Here is a 13,661-nt window from a genome sequence, read left to right on the forward strand (position 1 = left end):
AGAATCTCATGGCTTTCAGTATCACCTCTATGCTGATGACACACAGATCTACATCTCTGGACCAGATATCACCTCCCTACTAACCAGAATCCCTCAATGTCTGTCCACTATTTCATCCTTCTCCGCTGGATTTCTGAAACTTAACATGAACAAAACAGAATTCATCATCTTTCCCCCATCTCACGCAACCCCCCCATCGAACCTATCCATTACAGTAAATGGCTGCCCACTCTCCCCAGTCCCACAAGCTCGCTGTCTCGGGGTAATCCTTGACGCTGATCTCTCCTTCAAACCACATATCCAAGCCCTTTCCACTTCCTGCCGACTTCAACTCAAAAATATTTCACGAATCCGTTCATTCCTCAACCAAGAATCTGCAAAAACCCTAGTCCATGCCCTCATCATCTCTCGCCTTGACTACTGCAACCTCCTGCTCTGTGGCCTCCCCTCTAACACTCTCGCACCCCTCCAATCTATTCTAAACTCTGCTGCCCGACTAATCCACCTGTCCCCCGCTATTCCCCGGCCTCTCCCCTCTGTCAATCCCTTCACTGGTTCCCCATTGCCCAGAGACTCCAGTACAAAACCGTAACCATACCGTACAAAGCCATCCACAACCTGTCTCCTCCATACATCTGTGACCTTGTCTCCTGGTACTTTCCTGCACGCAACCTCCGATCCTCACAAGATCTCCTCTTCCCACAATCGTATACAAGATTTCTTTCGCGCATCACCCCTACTCTGGAACCCTCTACCACAACACATCAGACTCTCATCTACCATCGAAACCTTCAAAAAGAACCTGAAGACCCACCTCTTCCGACAAGCCTACAACCTGCAGTAACCACCGATCGACCAAACCGCTGCATGACCAGCTCTACCCTCACCTACTGTATTCTTACCCATCCCTTATAGATTGTGAGCCCTCGCGGGCAGGGTCCTCTCTCCTCCTATGCCAGTTATGACTTGTATTGTTTAAGATTATTGTACTTGTTTTTATTATGTATACCCCTCCTCACATGTAAAGCGCCATAGAATAAATGGCACTTTAACAAAGAATAATAATCCCCACATCAGGTCCCCATATTGTAGTCATGTCCCCAAATCCAGGTCCCCATATTGTAGTCATGTCCCCATATTGTAGTCAGGTCCCCATATCCAGGTCCCCATATTGTAGTCAGGTGCCCATATCCAGGTCCCCATATTGTAGTCAGGTCCCCATATTGTCAGGTCCCCATATCCAGGTCCCCATATTGTAGTCAGGTCCCCATAGTCAGGTCCCCATATTGTAGTCAGGTCCCCATATCCAGGTCCCCATATTGTAGTCAGGTCCCCATATCCAGGTCCCCATATTGTAGTCAGGTCCCCATATTGTAGTCAGGTCCCCATATTTTAGTCATGTCCCCATATTGTAGTCAGGTCCCCATATCCAGATCCCCATATTGTAGTCATGTTCCCATATCCAGGTCCCCATATTGTAGTTAGGTCCCCATATTGTAGTCAGGTCCCCATATTTTAGTCATGTCCCCATATTGTAGTCAGGTCCCCATATCCAGGTCCCCATATTGTAGTCATGTTCCCATATCCAGGTCCCCATATTGTAGTCATGTCCCCATATCCAGGTCCCCATATTGTAGTCACGTCCCCTCAAAATGTGGTCAGGTGCCCATAATTTAGTCATGTCCCCGTAAATGTCTCCATATTGTAGTTATGTCCCCGTATCCAGGTCCCTATATTGTCATGTCCCAGTATCCAGGTTCGTCATGTCACCATATCCATGTCCCCATATTGAAGCTATGTCCCTAGGAAAAAAAAAAAAAAAGTGAAGCAAAAAAAATGTGGTCTGTACTAATATCACCCCATCCTGGTGTGTGTGTGAAAATTATCTACTATATAATTGTCTAAGGGTCACTTCCGTCTTTCTGTCCTTCTGTCTGTCTGTCACGGATATTCATTGGTCACAGCCTCTGTCTGTCAAGTAAATCCAAGTCGCTGATTGGTCGCGGAAAAAAAGCCATGACCAATCAGCGACGGGCACAGTCCGGAAGAAAATGGCCGCTCCTTACTCCCCGCAGTCACTGCCCGGCGCCCGCATACTCCCCTCCAGCCACCGCTAACACAGGGTTAATGCCGGCGGTAACGGACCGCATTATGCCGCAGGTAACGCACTCCGTTACCGCCACTATTAACCCTGTGTGTCCCCAACTTTTTACTATTGATGCTGCCTATGTGGCATCAATAGTAAAAAATCTAATGTTAAAAATAATAATAAAAACAAAAAACCTGCTATACTCACCCTCCGTTGTCCGCAGAGCCGGCCACCATCTTCCATTCTCGGCGATGCATTGCGAAATTACTCAGAAGACTTAGCGGCCTCGCGAGACCGCTAAGTCATCTGGGTAATTTCGCAATGCATCCTGGGAAAGGAAGATGGCGGCAGCCGCGCGCCCATCACCTGCGCCAGATCCGAAGGTGAGTATGTTACAACTACAATGGGCCTCCGGATCCGAAGGTGTGTGTTTATTTTTTTGTTTTTTAACCTGTGACATACGTGACTGGGCAATATACTACGTGGACATGCATATTCTAGAATACCCAATGCGTTAGAAACGGGCCACCATCTAGTCTATTATATAATTGTCTAAGGGTCACTTCCGTCTGTCTGTCTGTCCTTCTGTCTGTCTGTCACGGATATTCATTGGTCGCGGCCTCTGTCTGTCATGGAAATCCAAGTCGCTGATTGGTCGTGGCGATACGCCCACAACCATTGCCACGACCAATCAGCGACGGGCACAGTCCGGCGGCAAAATGGCCGCTTCTTCCTCCCCACAGTCAGTGCCCGCTCCATACTCCCCTCCAGTCAGCCCTCACACAGGGTTAATGCCACCGTTAATGGACCACGGTGTAACGCACTCCATTAACGCAGCTATTAACCCTGTGTGACCAACTTTTTACTATTGATGCTGCGTATGCAGCATCAATAGTAAAAATATCTAATGTTCCAAATAATAATAATAAAAAAAAAAAAACGTTATCACCCTCCGACGTCGCGTCCTGTCCTCAGCAGTGCAAGTGGCAGGTTCCGGTGGCAAGGATGCTATGCGAGAAGGATCTGCCATGATGTCACGGTCATGTGACCGCGACGTCATTACAGGTCCTGCGCTCATACCAACCCTGCCACCGGAAGCTGCCGCGTGCACCGCACACAGGCGCCAGGACTACAAGGGGCCCTCGGAAGGTGAGTATATGTTTATTTTTTATTTTAAGTCTTTTTTTAACCTGTTAGATATGTGGCTGGGCAATATACTACGTGGCTGGGCAATATACTACGTGACTGGGCAGTATACTACGTGTCTCCTGTATACTCCGTGGCTCTGTGCAATATACAACGTGACTGGGCAGTATACTACGTGTCTGCTGTATACTCCGTGGCTCTGTGCAATATACAACGTGGCTAGGCAATATACTACGTGGCTGGGCAATATACTATGTGGACATGCATATTCTAGAATACCCGATGCGTTAGAATCGGGCCACCATCTAGTCCAGGGGTCCCCAACCTTTCTTACCTTGAGAGCCACATTCCGCTATGAAAGTTGGTCGAGAGCCACAATGCAGATAGTCATAGAAAAACCTAGAGAAGGCACAAATAATAACATGCAGATTTTCACTTTCACTCTATCCTTATGTATTTTACATTATTGTTATGCAAATTGAACTCTAGTGCCACCTATTGGAAGTAGCAATCTTAAAAGTCAATACCCTTTAACAGTCCCATAAGATGCTTCATATATTATTGTCCCCATATACTGCTCCATATGGAATTGTCCCCATATACTCCTCCATATGGAACTGGTCCCATATACTGCTCCATATGGAACTGGCCCCATGTACTGTTCCATATGGAATTGGCCCCATATACTGCTCCATATGGAACTGGCCCCATGTACTGCTCCATATGGAACTGGCCCCATGTACTGCTCCATATGGAACTGGCCCCATGTACTGCTCCATATGGAATTGGCCCCATATACTGCTCCATATGGAACTGGCCCCATAAGATGATCCCTATATTACTGGCCCTATAAGATGCTCCCTATATTACTGGCCCCATAAGATGCTCCCTATATTACTGGCCCTATAAGATGCTCCCTATATTACTGGCCCCATAAGATGCTCCCTATATTACTGGCCCCATAAGATACTCCATATATTACTGGCCCCATAGGATGCTCCCTATATTACTGGCCCCATAAGATGCTCCCTATATTACTGGCCCTATAAGATGCTCCCTATATTACTGGCCCCATAAGATACTCCATATATTACTGGCCCCATAGGATGCTCCCTATATTACTGGCCCCATAAGATGATCCCTATATTACTGGCCCCATATAATACTCCATATTTGGGCCCCGACTGATGGTCCCCATATATTGCTCCACATATAAAATAAAAAATGAAATACCTCTCGTTGCTTGACGCTGCTCTGCTCTGGACTCCTCAGCGTCTTCCTGCTCTGCGCTGCGACTGCTCAGGCAGAGGGCGTGCACTGGTGATGTCATCGCGCCCTCTGACCTGAACATCACAGTCGGAGGATGGAAGACGCTGCAGCACTGGAATTGGGAGAGGTAAGTATCGCAAGTGCCGGGGCCTGGAGCAGGCGGGGGGTCCACTCACGGGGGGCCGACACTATAGCGCACCAGTGTCCCCGACGGCGAGTGGGCCCCCTGCCTGCTCAGGGCCCCGGCACTTGCCCGGGTGCTGACGCTCGCCCTGGGTGGGTATTACAGGCAGCGGGGTGGCTCCCTAGGGACTTTTTTCCTGTGATCATCGGCGAGCCTCATCCCTATTCTGGTACGCATGACACCCATCCCTTGTCCCCATCATGATGGTGTGCATGGCACTGATCCACATCATGGTATGCATGGCACCCATCAGAAAAACATGAAAAAAAAAATCCAAATGATTATAGTTGCCTTCCCTCAGCTCCCTCGCAGCATCTTGTTCTGATGCCAGCAGCAGATTGCCATGCTTTGCTTACAAGCATAAGTGACATCATGCGATGCTTACAAGAAGAGGAGAGCTGCCGGAATACCCACGGCTCCCCACGCCGGCACTATAGGAGTGGAGAGCAGTGAATATTCATTTATCTTTAATAGACGGCACACGGTGGCCCAAGGTCCAATTCGTTATAGAACCACTATATAACTAAAATAAAAGACACAGACAAATTCATTGCATAAAATAGGCCACGATATTTATTAAGGGTTACCAATAACTACTTTAATAACCAATTAAAATCAAATGCTTAAATCCATTAAGAATTCATAAATAATCTTTATATGACCTTTAAAAAGAAACAAGTCCACCCAGCATTAGCTGAGCGACTATACCTTCTAACATATTGCAACGGAAATTTTTTACATTTATTAGGGAGGGAGGGGCACGTTTCTTTCTTGTTGCGCACGGACTGACTGGATTGCGCAGAAGAAGGGCCTTATAAACCTTTGATTTTTCCCGCACTTTTCAGTCCTGAGCCAATAAAATCAAAGTTTCTTCCCGCTCAAACCAACGGCCCCTTCTTCCCGCATTTTTTCCTGGCAGTTGCTGGAGACCTGTAGATGACTTTAAAGATAGGTAAGTACCATTCAAATCACAGCAATAATAGAGAAGAGGGGGGAGTGGGAGAGACCAATATGGAGGAACAAAAGGAGGGGGGAAAGGAGTACAAGAAATAGACAGTAATGAATGGGCGTGTGTCCCCCTAGCTAAGCGCTTTGGAGGGCCTTTTCAGTAGCTGGCTTCCTGAGGCCGGACGATCACGTGTGCCCACTAATTAAGGGAATGAATAGTCACTGCGCTGCACTTCCATAGTTGTGGAGAGCAGTGAATATTCATTCTCTTTAGTAGCAGGCATACATGATCGCCCAGCAGTTGCAGGAAGCAAGAGAAATGAATATTCACTGCTGTCCACACCCATGGGCTTGGTGAGTCGTGAATATTCATTTCTCTTTAGCAGCGGGCACTTGCCTCCTGTGACTCGCAGCTCTGCCGCTGCCCTACCTTCCCTCCACAGCGGGTACATCATTTCAATTGAATGTGAGTCTAAGGACACACATTCAGCTATAATAAAATGCTGCCGGTGGCCCCCTAAACCGGGCTAGGATCGCCAAGGGGTCTACAGTACCTGCAGGCCACATGTTTCACACCCCTGTTCTAGGATGTACGTGATCCTTTACTGGGTACCAATGCACCCTGCCAAGGAACATGTATCAAAACTGGTGTAAAGTAAAAATGGAGCAGTATTCCTGCTCAGTGTGCTGCTTTTAAAAGGGGTTGTCCACCTTTCGTGGATAATTTTTTTACTTAAAGGGAGCCTGTCAGGTCGGATAATACTAACAATCTGCAGCTTAATAGGATTATGAAGTTTAAAAAATGAACTTTATTTCTGTGCTGTAAGAACAACCCAGGACTTTGACTGACAGCCAGCAATGCGCCGCTGTACCAGATGTCAGTCACTGGTGGATGTGAGCACGCCCCTGCACTGACAGTGGCAATGCACCTCTGAGATGGCTGTCAGTGCAGGAGCATGCTCACATCCACCGTTGAGCTGGCTTTGTCATTGCGGGGGCGGGCTCACATCCACCTCTGAGCAGGCTTTCAGTCAGTGCAGGGGAGTGCTCACATACACCGCTGAGCTGACTTTGTCACTGCAGGGGCGTGCTCACATCCACCGCTGAGCTGGCTTTCAGTCAGTACAGGGGCGTGCTAACAACCACTGCTGAGCTGGCTATCACTGCAGGGGCAAGCTCACGTCCACCACTGAACTGGCTGCCTGTCACTGCAAGGGTGTGCTCACGTCCACCACTGAGCTATCAGTGCAGGGGCGTGCTCACATCCACCACTGAGCTGGCTACCAGTCAGTGCAGGGGCATGCTCACATCCACCGCTGAGCTGGCTTTCAGTCAGGGCAGGGGCGTGCTCACATCCACCACTGAGCTGGCTACCAGTCAGTGCAGGGGCATGCTCACATCCACCGCTGAGCTGGCTTTCAGTCAGTGCAGGGCTTTGCATACATCCACCACTGAGCTGGCTGTCAGTGCAGGTGCGTGCTCACATCTACCACTGAGCTGTCAGTGCATGTGCATGCTCACATCCACTGGTGACTCACAGCCAGCAATGCACCGCCAAGCTGTCTGAGTGCACGAGCGTTTTCACATCCACCCCTGAGTAGGCTTTCAGTCAGTGCAGAGGCGTACTCACATCAATCTCTGAGCTGGCTGGCTGTCAGTGCATGGGCATACTCACATCCACTGCTGAGCTGGCTGTCAGTATAGGGGCGTGCTCATATCCACCGCTGAGCTGGCCTTCAGTCAGTGCAGGGGCATGCATACATCCACCGCTGAGCTGGGTTTCAGTCAGTGTAGGGGCGTGCTCACATCCACCGCTGAGCTGGCTTTCTGTCAGTGCAGGGGCATGCTCACATCCACCACTGAGCTGGCTTTCAGTCAGTGCAGGGGCATGCATACATCCTCCGCTGAGCTGGCTGTCAGTGCAGGGGTGTGCTCACATCTACCACTGAGCTGTCAGTGCATGGGCATGCTCACATCCACTGGTGACTCACAGCCAGCAATGCACCGCTGAGCTGTCTGAGTGCAGGAGTGTTCTCAGATCCACTGAGTTGGCTTTGTCAGTGCAGGGGCTTGCTCACATCCACCGCTCAGCTGGCTTTCAGTTAGTGCAGGGGCGTGCTCACATCAACCACTGAACTGACTGTCCGTGTAGGCGCGTGCTCACATCCACCACTGAGCTGGCTTTCAGGCAGTGCTGGGGCATGCTAACATCCGCTAAGCTGCCTGTCAGTGCAGGGGCGTGCTCACACCACCGTTAAGCTGGCTCAGTGGAGGGACATGCTCACATCCACTGCTAAGCTGGCTGTCAGTGCATGCTCACATCCACCGCTGAGCTGGCTTTCAGTCAGTGCAGGGGAGTGCTCACATGCAACGCTGAGCTGGCTGTTCGTGCAGGGGTGTGCTCACATCCACCATTGAGCTGGCTGTCAGTGCAGGAACATGCTCACATCCACCGCTAAGCTGGTTGTCAGTGCAGGGGCATGCTCACATCCACCGCTAAGCTGGCTGTCCGTGCAGGGGCATGCTCGCATCCACCGCTGAGCTGGCTTTCAGTCAGTGCAGGGGCGTGCTCACATCCATCGCTGAGCTGGCTTTCAGTCAGTGGAGGGGCATGCTTACATCCACAGCTGACCTGGCTGGCTGTCAGTGCAGGAGCGTGCTCACATCCAATGCTGAGCTGGCTATTCATGCAGGTGTCTGCTCACATCCACAGCTAAGCTGGCTGTCAGTGCAAGGGTGTGCTCACATCTACCGCTGAGCTGGCTTTGTCAGTGCAGGGGCATGCTCACATCCACTGGTGACTGACAGCCAGTAATGCACTGCTGAGCTGTCTGTAAGTGCAGAAGTGTTCTCACATCCACAGCTGAGCTGGCTTTCAGTCAGTGCAGGGGTGTGCTCACATCCACCAACAAGCTGGCTTTCAGTCAGTGCAGGGGAGTACTCCAATGATGAGCTGGCTGTTCATGAAGGGGTGTGCTCATATTGAATGCTGAGCTGGCTCTTAGTGCACAGGTATGCTCACATCCACCACTGAGCTGGTTGTCAATGCAGGGGCATGCTCACATCCACCGCTAAGCTGGCTATCAGTGCAGGGGCATGCTCACATCCACCGCCGCTAAGCTGGCTGCCAGCGCAGGAGCGTGCTCACATCCACTGCTGAGCTGGCTTTCAGTCAGAGCAGGGGCGTGCTCACATCCACTGCTAAGCTGGATTTCAGTCAGCGCAGGGGCGTGCTCCTATCCTCCACTGAGCTGGCGGCCAGTCAGTGCAGGGGCATGCTAACATCCACTGCTGAGCTGGCTTTCAGTCAGTGCAGGGGCGTGCTCACATCCAGCACTGAGTTGGCTGGCTGTCAATGCAGTGGCATGCTTACATCCACCATTGAGCTGGATTTCAGTGCAGGGGCATGCTCACATCCACTCATGAGCTGGCTGCCAGTCAGCACAGGGGCGTGCTCACATCCACCGGTGACTGACAGCCAGTAATACACTGCTGAGCTGTCTGTAAGTGCAGGGGTGTGCTCAAATCCACCGCTGAGCTGGCTTTCTGTCAGTGCAGGGGCATGCTCATATCCACCGCTGAGCTGGCTTTCAGTCAGTGCACGGGTGTGCTCACATCCACCACTGAGCTGTCTGGCTGTCAATGCAGTGGCATGCTCACATCCACCACTGAGCTGGCTTTCAGTCAGTGCCGGGGTGTACTCACATCCAATGCTGAGCTGGATCTCAGTGCAGAGGTATGCTCACATCCACCACTGAGCTGGCTGTCAGTGCTGAAACATGCTCACATCCACCGCAGAGCTGGCTTTCCGTCAGCGCAGGGGTGTGCTCATATCCACTGCTGAGCTGGCTTTCAGTCAGTGCAGGGGTGTGCTCACATCCAACACTGAGCTGTCTGGCTGTCAATGCAGTGGCATGCTCACATCCACCACTGGGCTGGCTTTCAGTCAGTGCTGGGGTGTGCTCACATCCAATGCTGAGCTGACTGTTTGTGCAGGGGTGTGCTCACATTCATTGCTGAGCTGGATCTCGGTGCAGAGGTATGCTCACATCCACCACTGAGCTGGCTGTCAGTGCTGGAACATGCTCACATCCACCGCTAAGCTGGCTGTCAGCGCAGGAGCGTGCTCACATCCACTGCTGAGCTGGCTTTCAGTCAGAGCAGGGGTGTGCTCACATCCACCGCAGAGCTGGATTTCAGTCAGCGCAGGGGCGTGCTCACATCCTCCACTGAGCTGGCAGCCAGTCAGTGCACGGGGCATGCTAACATCCACTGCTGAGCTGGCTTTCAGTCAGTGCAGGGGCGTGCTCACATCCAGCACTGAGTTGGCTGGCTGTCAATGCAATGGCATGCTCACATCCACCACTGAGCTGGCTGCCAGTCTGTGCAGGGACATGCTCACATGCACCATTGAGCTGGCTTTCAGCACAGGGGCGTGCTTGCATCCACCGGTGACTGACAGCCAGTAATACACTGCTGAGCTGTCTGTAAGTGCCGGAGTGTGCTTACATCCACCACCGAGCTGGCTTTGTCAGTGCAGGGGATTGCTCATATCCAACGCTGAGCTGGCTGTTTGTGCAGGGGTGTGCTCACATCCACCACTGAGCTGGCTCTCAGTGCAGGGGTGTGCTCACATCCACCACTAAGCTGGCTGTCAGTACAGGGGCATGCTCACATCCACCGCTAAGCTGGCTGTCAGTGCAGAGGCATGCTTACATCCACCACTGAGATGGCGGCCAGTCAGTGCAGGGGCGCGCCAACATCCACTGCTGAGCTGGATTTCAGTCAGTGCACGGGCGTGCTCACATCCAGCACTGAGTTAGCTGGCTGTCAATGCAGTGGCATGCTCACATCCACCACTGAGCTGGCTGCCAGTCAGAACAGGGGCGTGCTCACATCGATCGGTGACTGACAGCCAGTAATCCACTGCTGAGCTGTCTGTAAGTGCAGGAGTGTTCTCACATCCACCGCTGAGCTGGCTGTCAGTGAGCGCAGGGGCGTGCTCAAATCCACCGCTGAGCTGACTTTCAGTCAGCGCAGGCGCATCCTCTTATCCACCGCTGAGCTGGCTTTTAGTCAGTGCAGGGGCGTGCTCCAATCCACCACTGAGAGCTGGCTTTCATTCAGTGCAGGGGAGTGCTCACATCCAACTCTGAGCTGGCTGTTCGTGCAGGGGTGTACTCACATTCACTGGTGAGCTGGCTCTCAGTCCAGGGGTGTGCTCACATCCACCATTGAGCATGCTGTCAGCACAGGGGCATGCTCACATCCACCGCTAAGCTGGCTGTTAGTGCAGGGGCATGCTGACATCCACCGCTAAGCTGGCTGTTAGTGCAGGTGCATGCTCACATCCACCGCTAAGCTGGCTGTTAGTGCAGGCGCATGCTCACATCCACTGCTAAGCTGGCTGTCAGCGCAGCGGCATGCTCACATCCACCGCTTAGCTAGCTTTTAGTCAGGATGGGCATGCTCACATCCACCGCAGAGCTGGCTTTCAGTCAGCGCAGGGGCGTGCTCGCATCCATCTCTGAGCTGGATTTCAGTCAGCGCAGGGGCGTGCTCAAACCCACCACAGAGCAGGCTTTCATTCAGCGCAGGGGCGTGCTCAAATCCACCGCTGAGCTAGCTGTCACTGCAGGGGCATGCTGAAGTCCACCACTAAGCAGGCTGTCAGTCAGTACAGAGGCGTGCTCACATCCTCTACTGAGCTGGCTGCCAGTCAGTGCAGGGGCATGCTAACATCCACTGCTGAGCTGGCTTTCAGTCAGTGCAGGGTTGTGCGCACTTCCACCGCTGAGCTGGCTGTCAGCACATGGGAATGCTCAAATCCACCACTGAGCTGGCTCAGTACAGGGGCATGCTCACATCTACTGCTGAGCTGGCTGTCAATACAGGAGCATGCTCACTTCCACCGCTGAGCTGGCTGGCACTGCAGGGGCGTGCTCATGTCCACCACTGAGCTGGCTGTCAGTTAGTGCAGGGGCATGTCCACGTCCACCGCTGAGTTGGCTTTCAGTCAGTGCAGGGGTGTGCTCACATCCACTGCTGAGCTGGCGTTCAGTCAGCGCAGGGGAGTGCTCACATCCATCGCTGAGCTGGCTTTCAGTCAGTGGAGGGGCATGCTTACATCCACAGCTGACCTGGCTGGTTGTTAATGCAGTTGTGTTCTCACATCCACAAATGAGCTGGCTGCCAGTCAATGCAGGGGCGTGCTAACATCGTTTGCTGAGCTGTCCACCGCTCAGTTGGCTGGCTGTCAGTGCAGGGGCATGCTTACATCCACTGCTGAGCTAGCTTGCTGTCCATGCAGGGGCGTGCTCACACCCACCGCTGAGCTGGCTGTCAGTGCAGGGGTGTGCTCACATCCACAGCTGAGCTGGCTGTCAGTGCAGGGGCATGATCCCATCCACTGGTGACTGACAGCCAGCAATGCACTGTTGAGCTGGCTGTCAGTGCAGGGGCGTGCTCACATCCACCACTAAGCTGGTTGTCAGTGCAGGGGCGTGCTCACATCCACCGGTTAGTGACAGCCAGCAATGCACTGCTCACCTGTCTGAGCGCAAGAGTGATCTCACATCCACCACGGAGTTGGATTTCAGTCAGCGCAGAGGAGTGCTCACATCCACCGCTATGCTGGCTTTCAGTCAGCGCAGAGGCGTGCATACCGACACCACTGAGCGGGCTGCCATTCAGTTTAGGGGCATGCTCACATGTACCACTGAGTTAGCTGTCAGTGCAGGGGCGAGCTCACATTCACTGCTGAGCTGGATATGTCAGTGCTGGGGCGTGCTCACATCCACCGCTGAGATGGATATCAGTCAGTGCAGGGGCTGCTCATATCCACCGCTCAGCTGGCTGCCAGTCAGTGCAGGGGCATGCTAACCTCGTCTGCTGAGCTGCCTGTCAGTGTAGGGGCGTACTCGCATCCAACAATGAGCTGGCTGGCTGTCAGTGCAGGGGTATGCTCACATTAAACTTCTGAGCTGGCTGTCAGTGCAGGAGCGTTCTCACATCCACCGCTGAGCTGTCAGTGCATTGGCATGCTCACATCCATCTGTGACTGACAGCCAGCAATGCACCTCTGAGCTGTATGTGAGTGTAGGAGTGTTCTCACATCCACCATTGTGTTGGCTATCAGACAGTGCAGGGGCGTGCTCACATCCACCGCTGAGCTGGCTGGCCGCAGGGGCGTGCTCATATCCACCGCTGAGCTGGCTGGCATTGCAGGGGTGTGCTAACATCCACAGCTGAGCTGTCTGCCAGTCAGTGCAGAGGCGAGCTCACATCCACCGGTGACTGACAGCCAACAATGCACCGTTGAGCTGGCTGTCAGTGCAGTGGCGTGCTCACATTCACCACCGAGCTGGCTACCAGTCAGTGCAGGGGCATGCTAACCTCGTCCGCTGAGCTGCATGTCAGTGTAGGGGCGTACTCGCATCCAACAATGAGCTGCCTGGCTGTCAGTGCAGGGGCATGCTCACATTAAACTGCTGAGCTGGCTGTCAGTGCAGGAGCGTTCTCACATCCACCGCTGAGCTGTCAGTGCATGCACATGCTCATATCCACCTGTGACTGACAGCCAGCAATTCACGTCTGAGCTGTATGTGTTGGCTTTCAGTCAGTGCAGGGGCGTGCTCACATCCAACACTGAGCTGGCTTTCAGTCAGTGCAGGGGCATGCTTACATCCACGGCTGAGCTGTCAGTGCAGGGGCGTGCTCGCATCCACGGCTGAGCTGGCTTTGTCAGTGCAGGGACGTGCTCCCATCCACTGCTGAACTGGCTATCAGTAAGTGCAAGGGCATGCACCACCACTGAGCTGGTTATCAGTCAGTGCAGGGGCGTGCTCACATCCACCGCTGAGCTGGCTGTCCACGCAGGGGCGTGCTCACATCCACCGCTGAGCTGGCTGTGCAGGGGTGTGCTAACATTCACAGCTGAGCTGGCTGGCTGTCAGTGCAGGGGCATGCTCACATCCACCACTGAGCTGGCTGTCCATGCAGCGGCGTGCTCACATCCACCACTGA

The sequence above is a fragment of the Ranitomeya imitator genome, chromosome 2 (genome assembly GCF_032444005.1).
Source record: "Ranitomeya imitator isolate aRanImi1 chromosome 2, aRanImi1.pri, whole genome shotgun sequence".
Classification (NCBI taxonomy): Eukaryota; Metazoa; Chordata; class Amphibia; order Anura; family Dendrobatidae; genus Ranitomeya; species Ranitomeya imitator.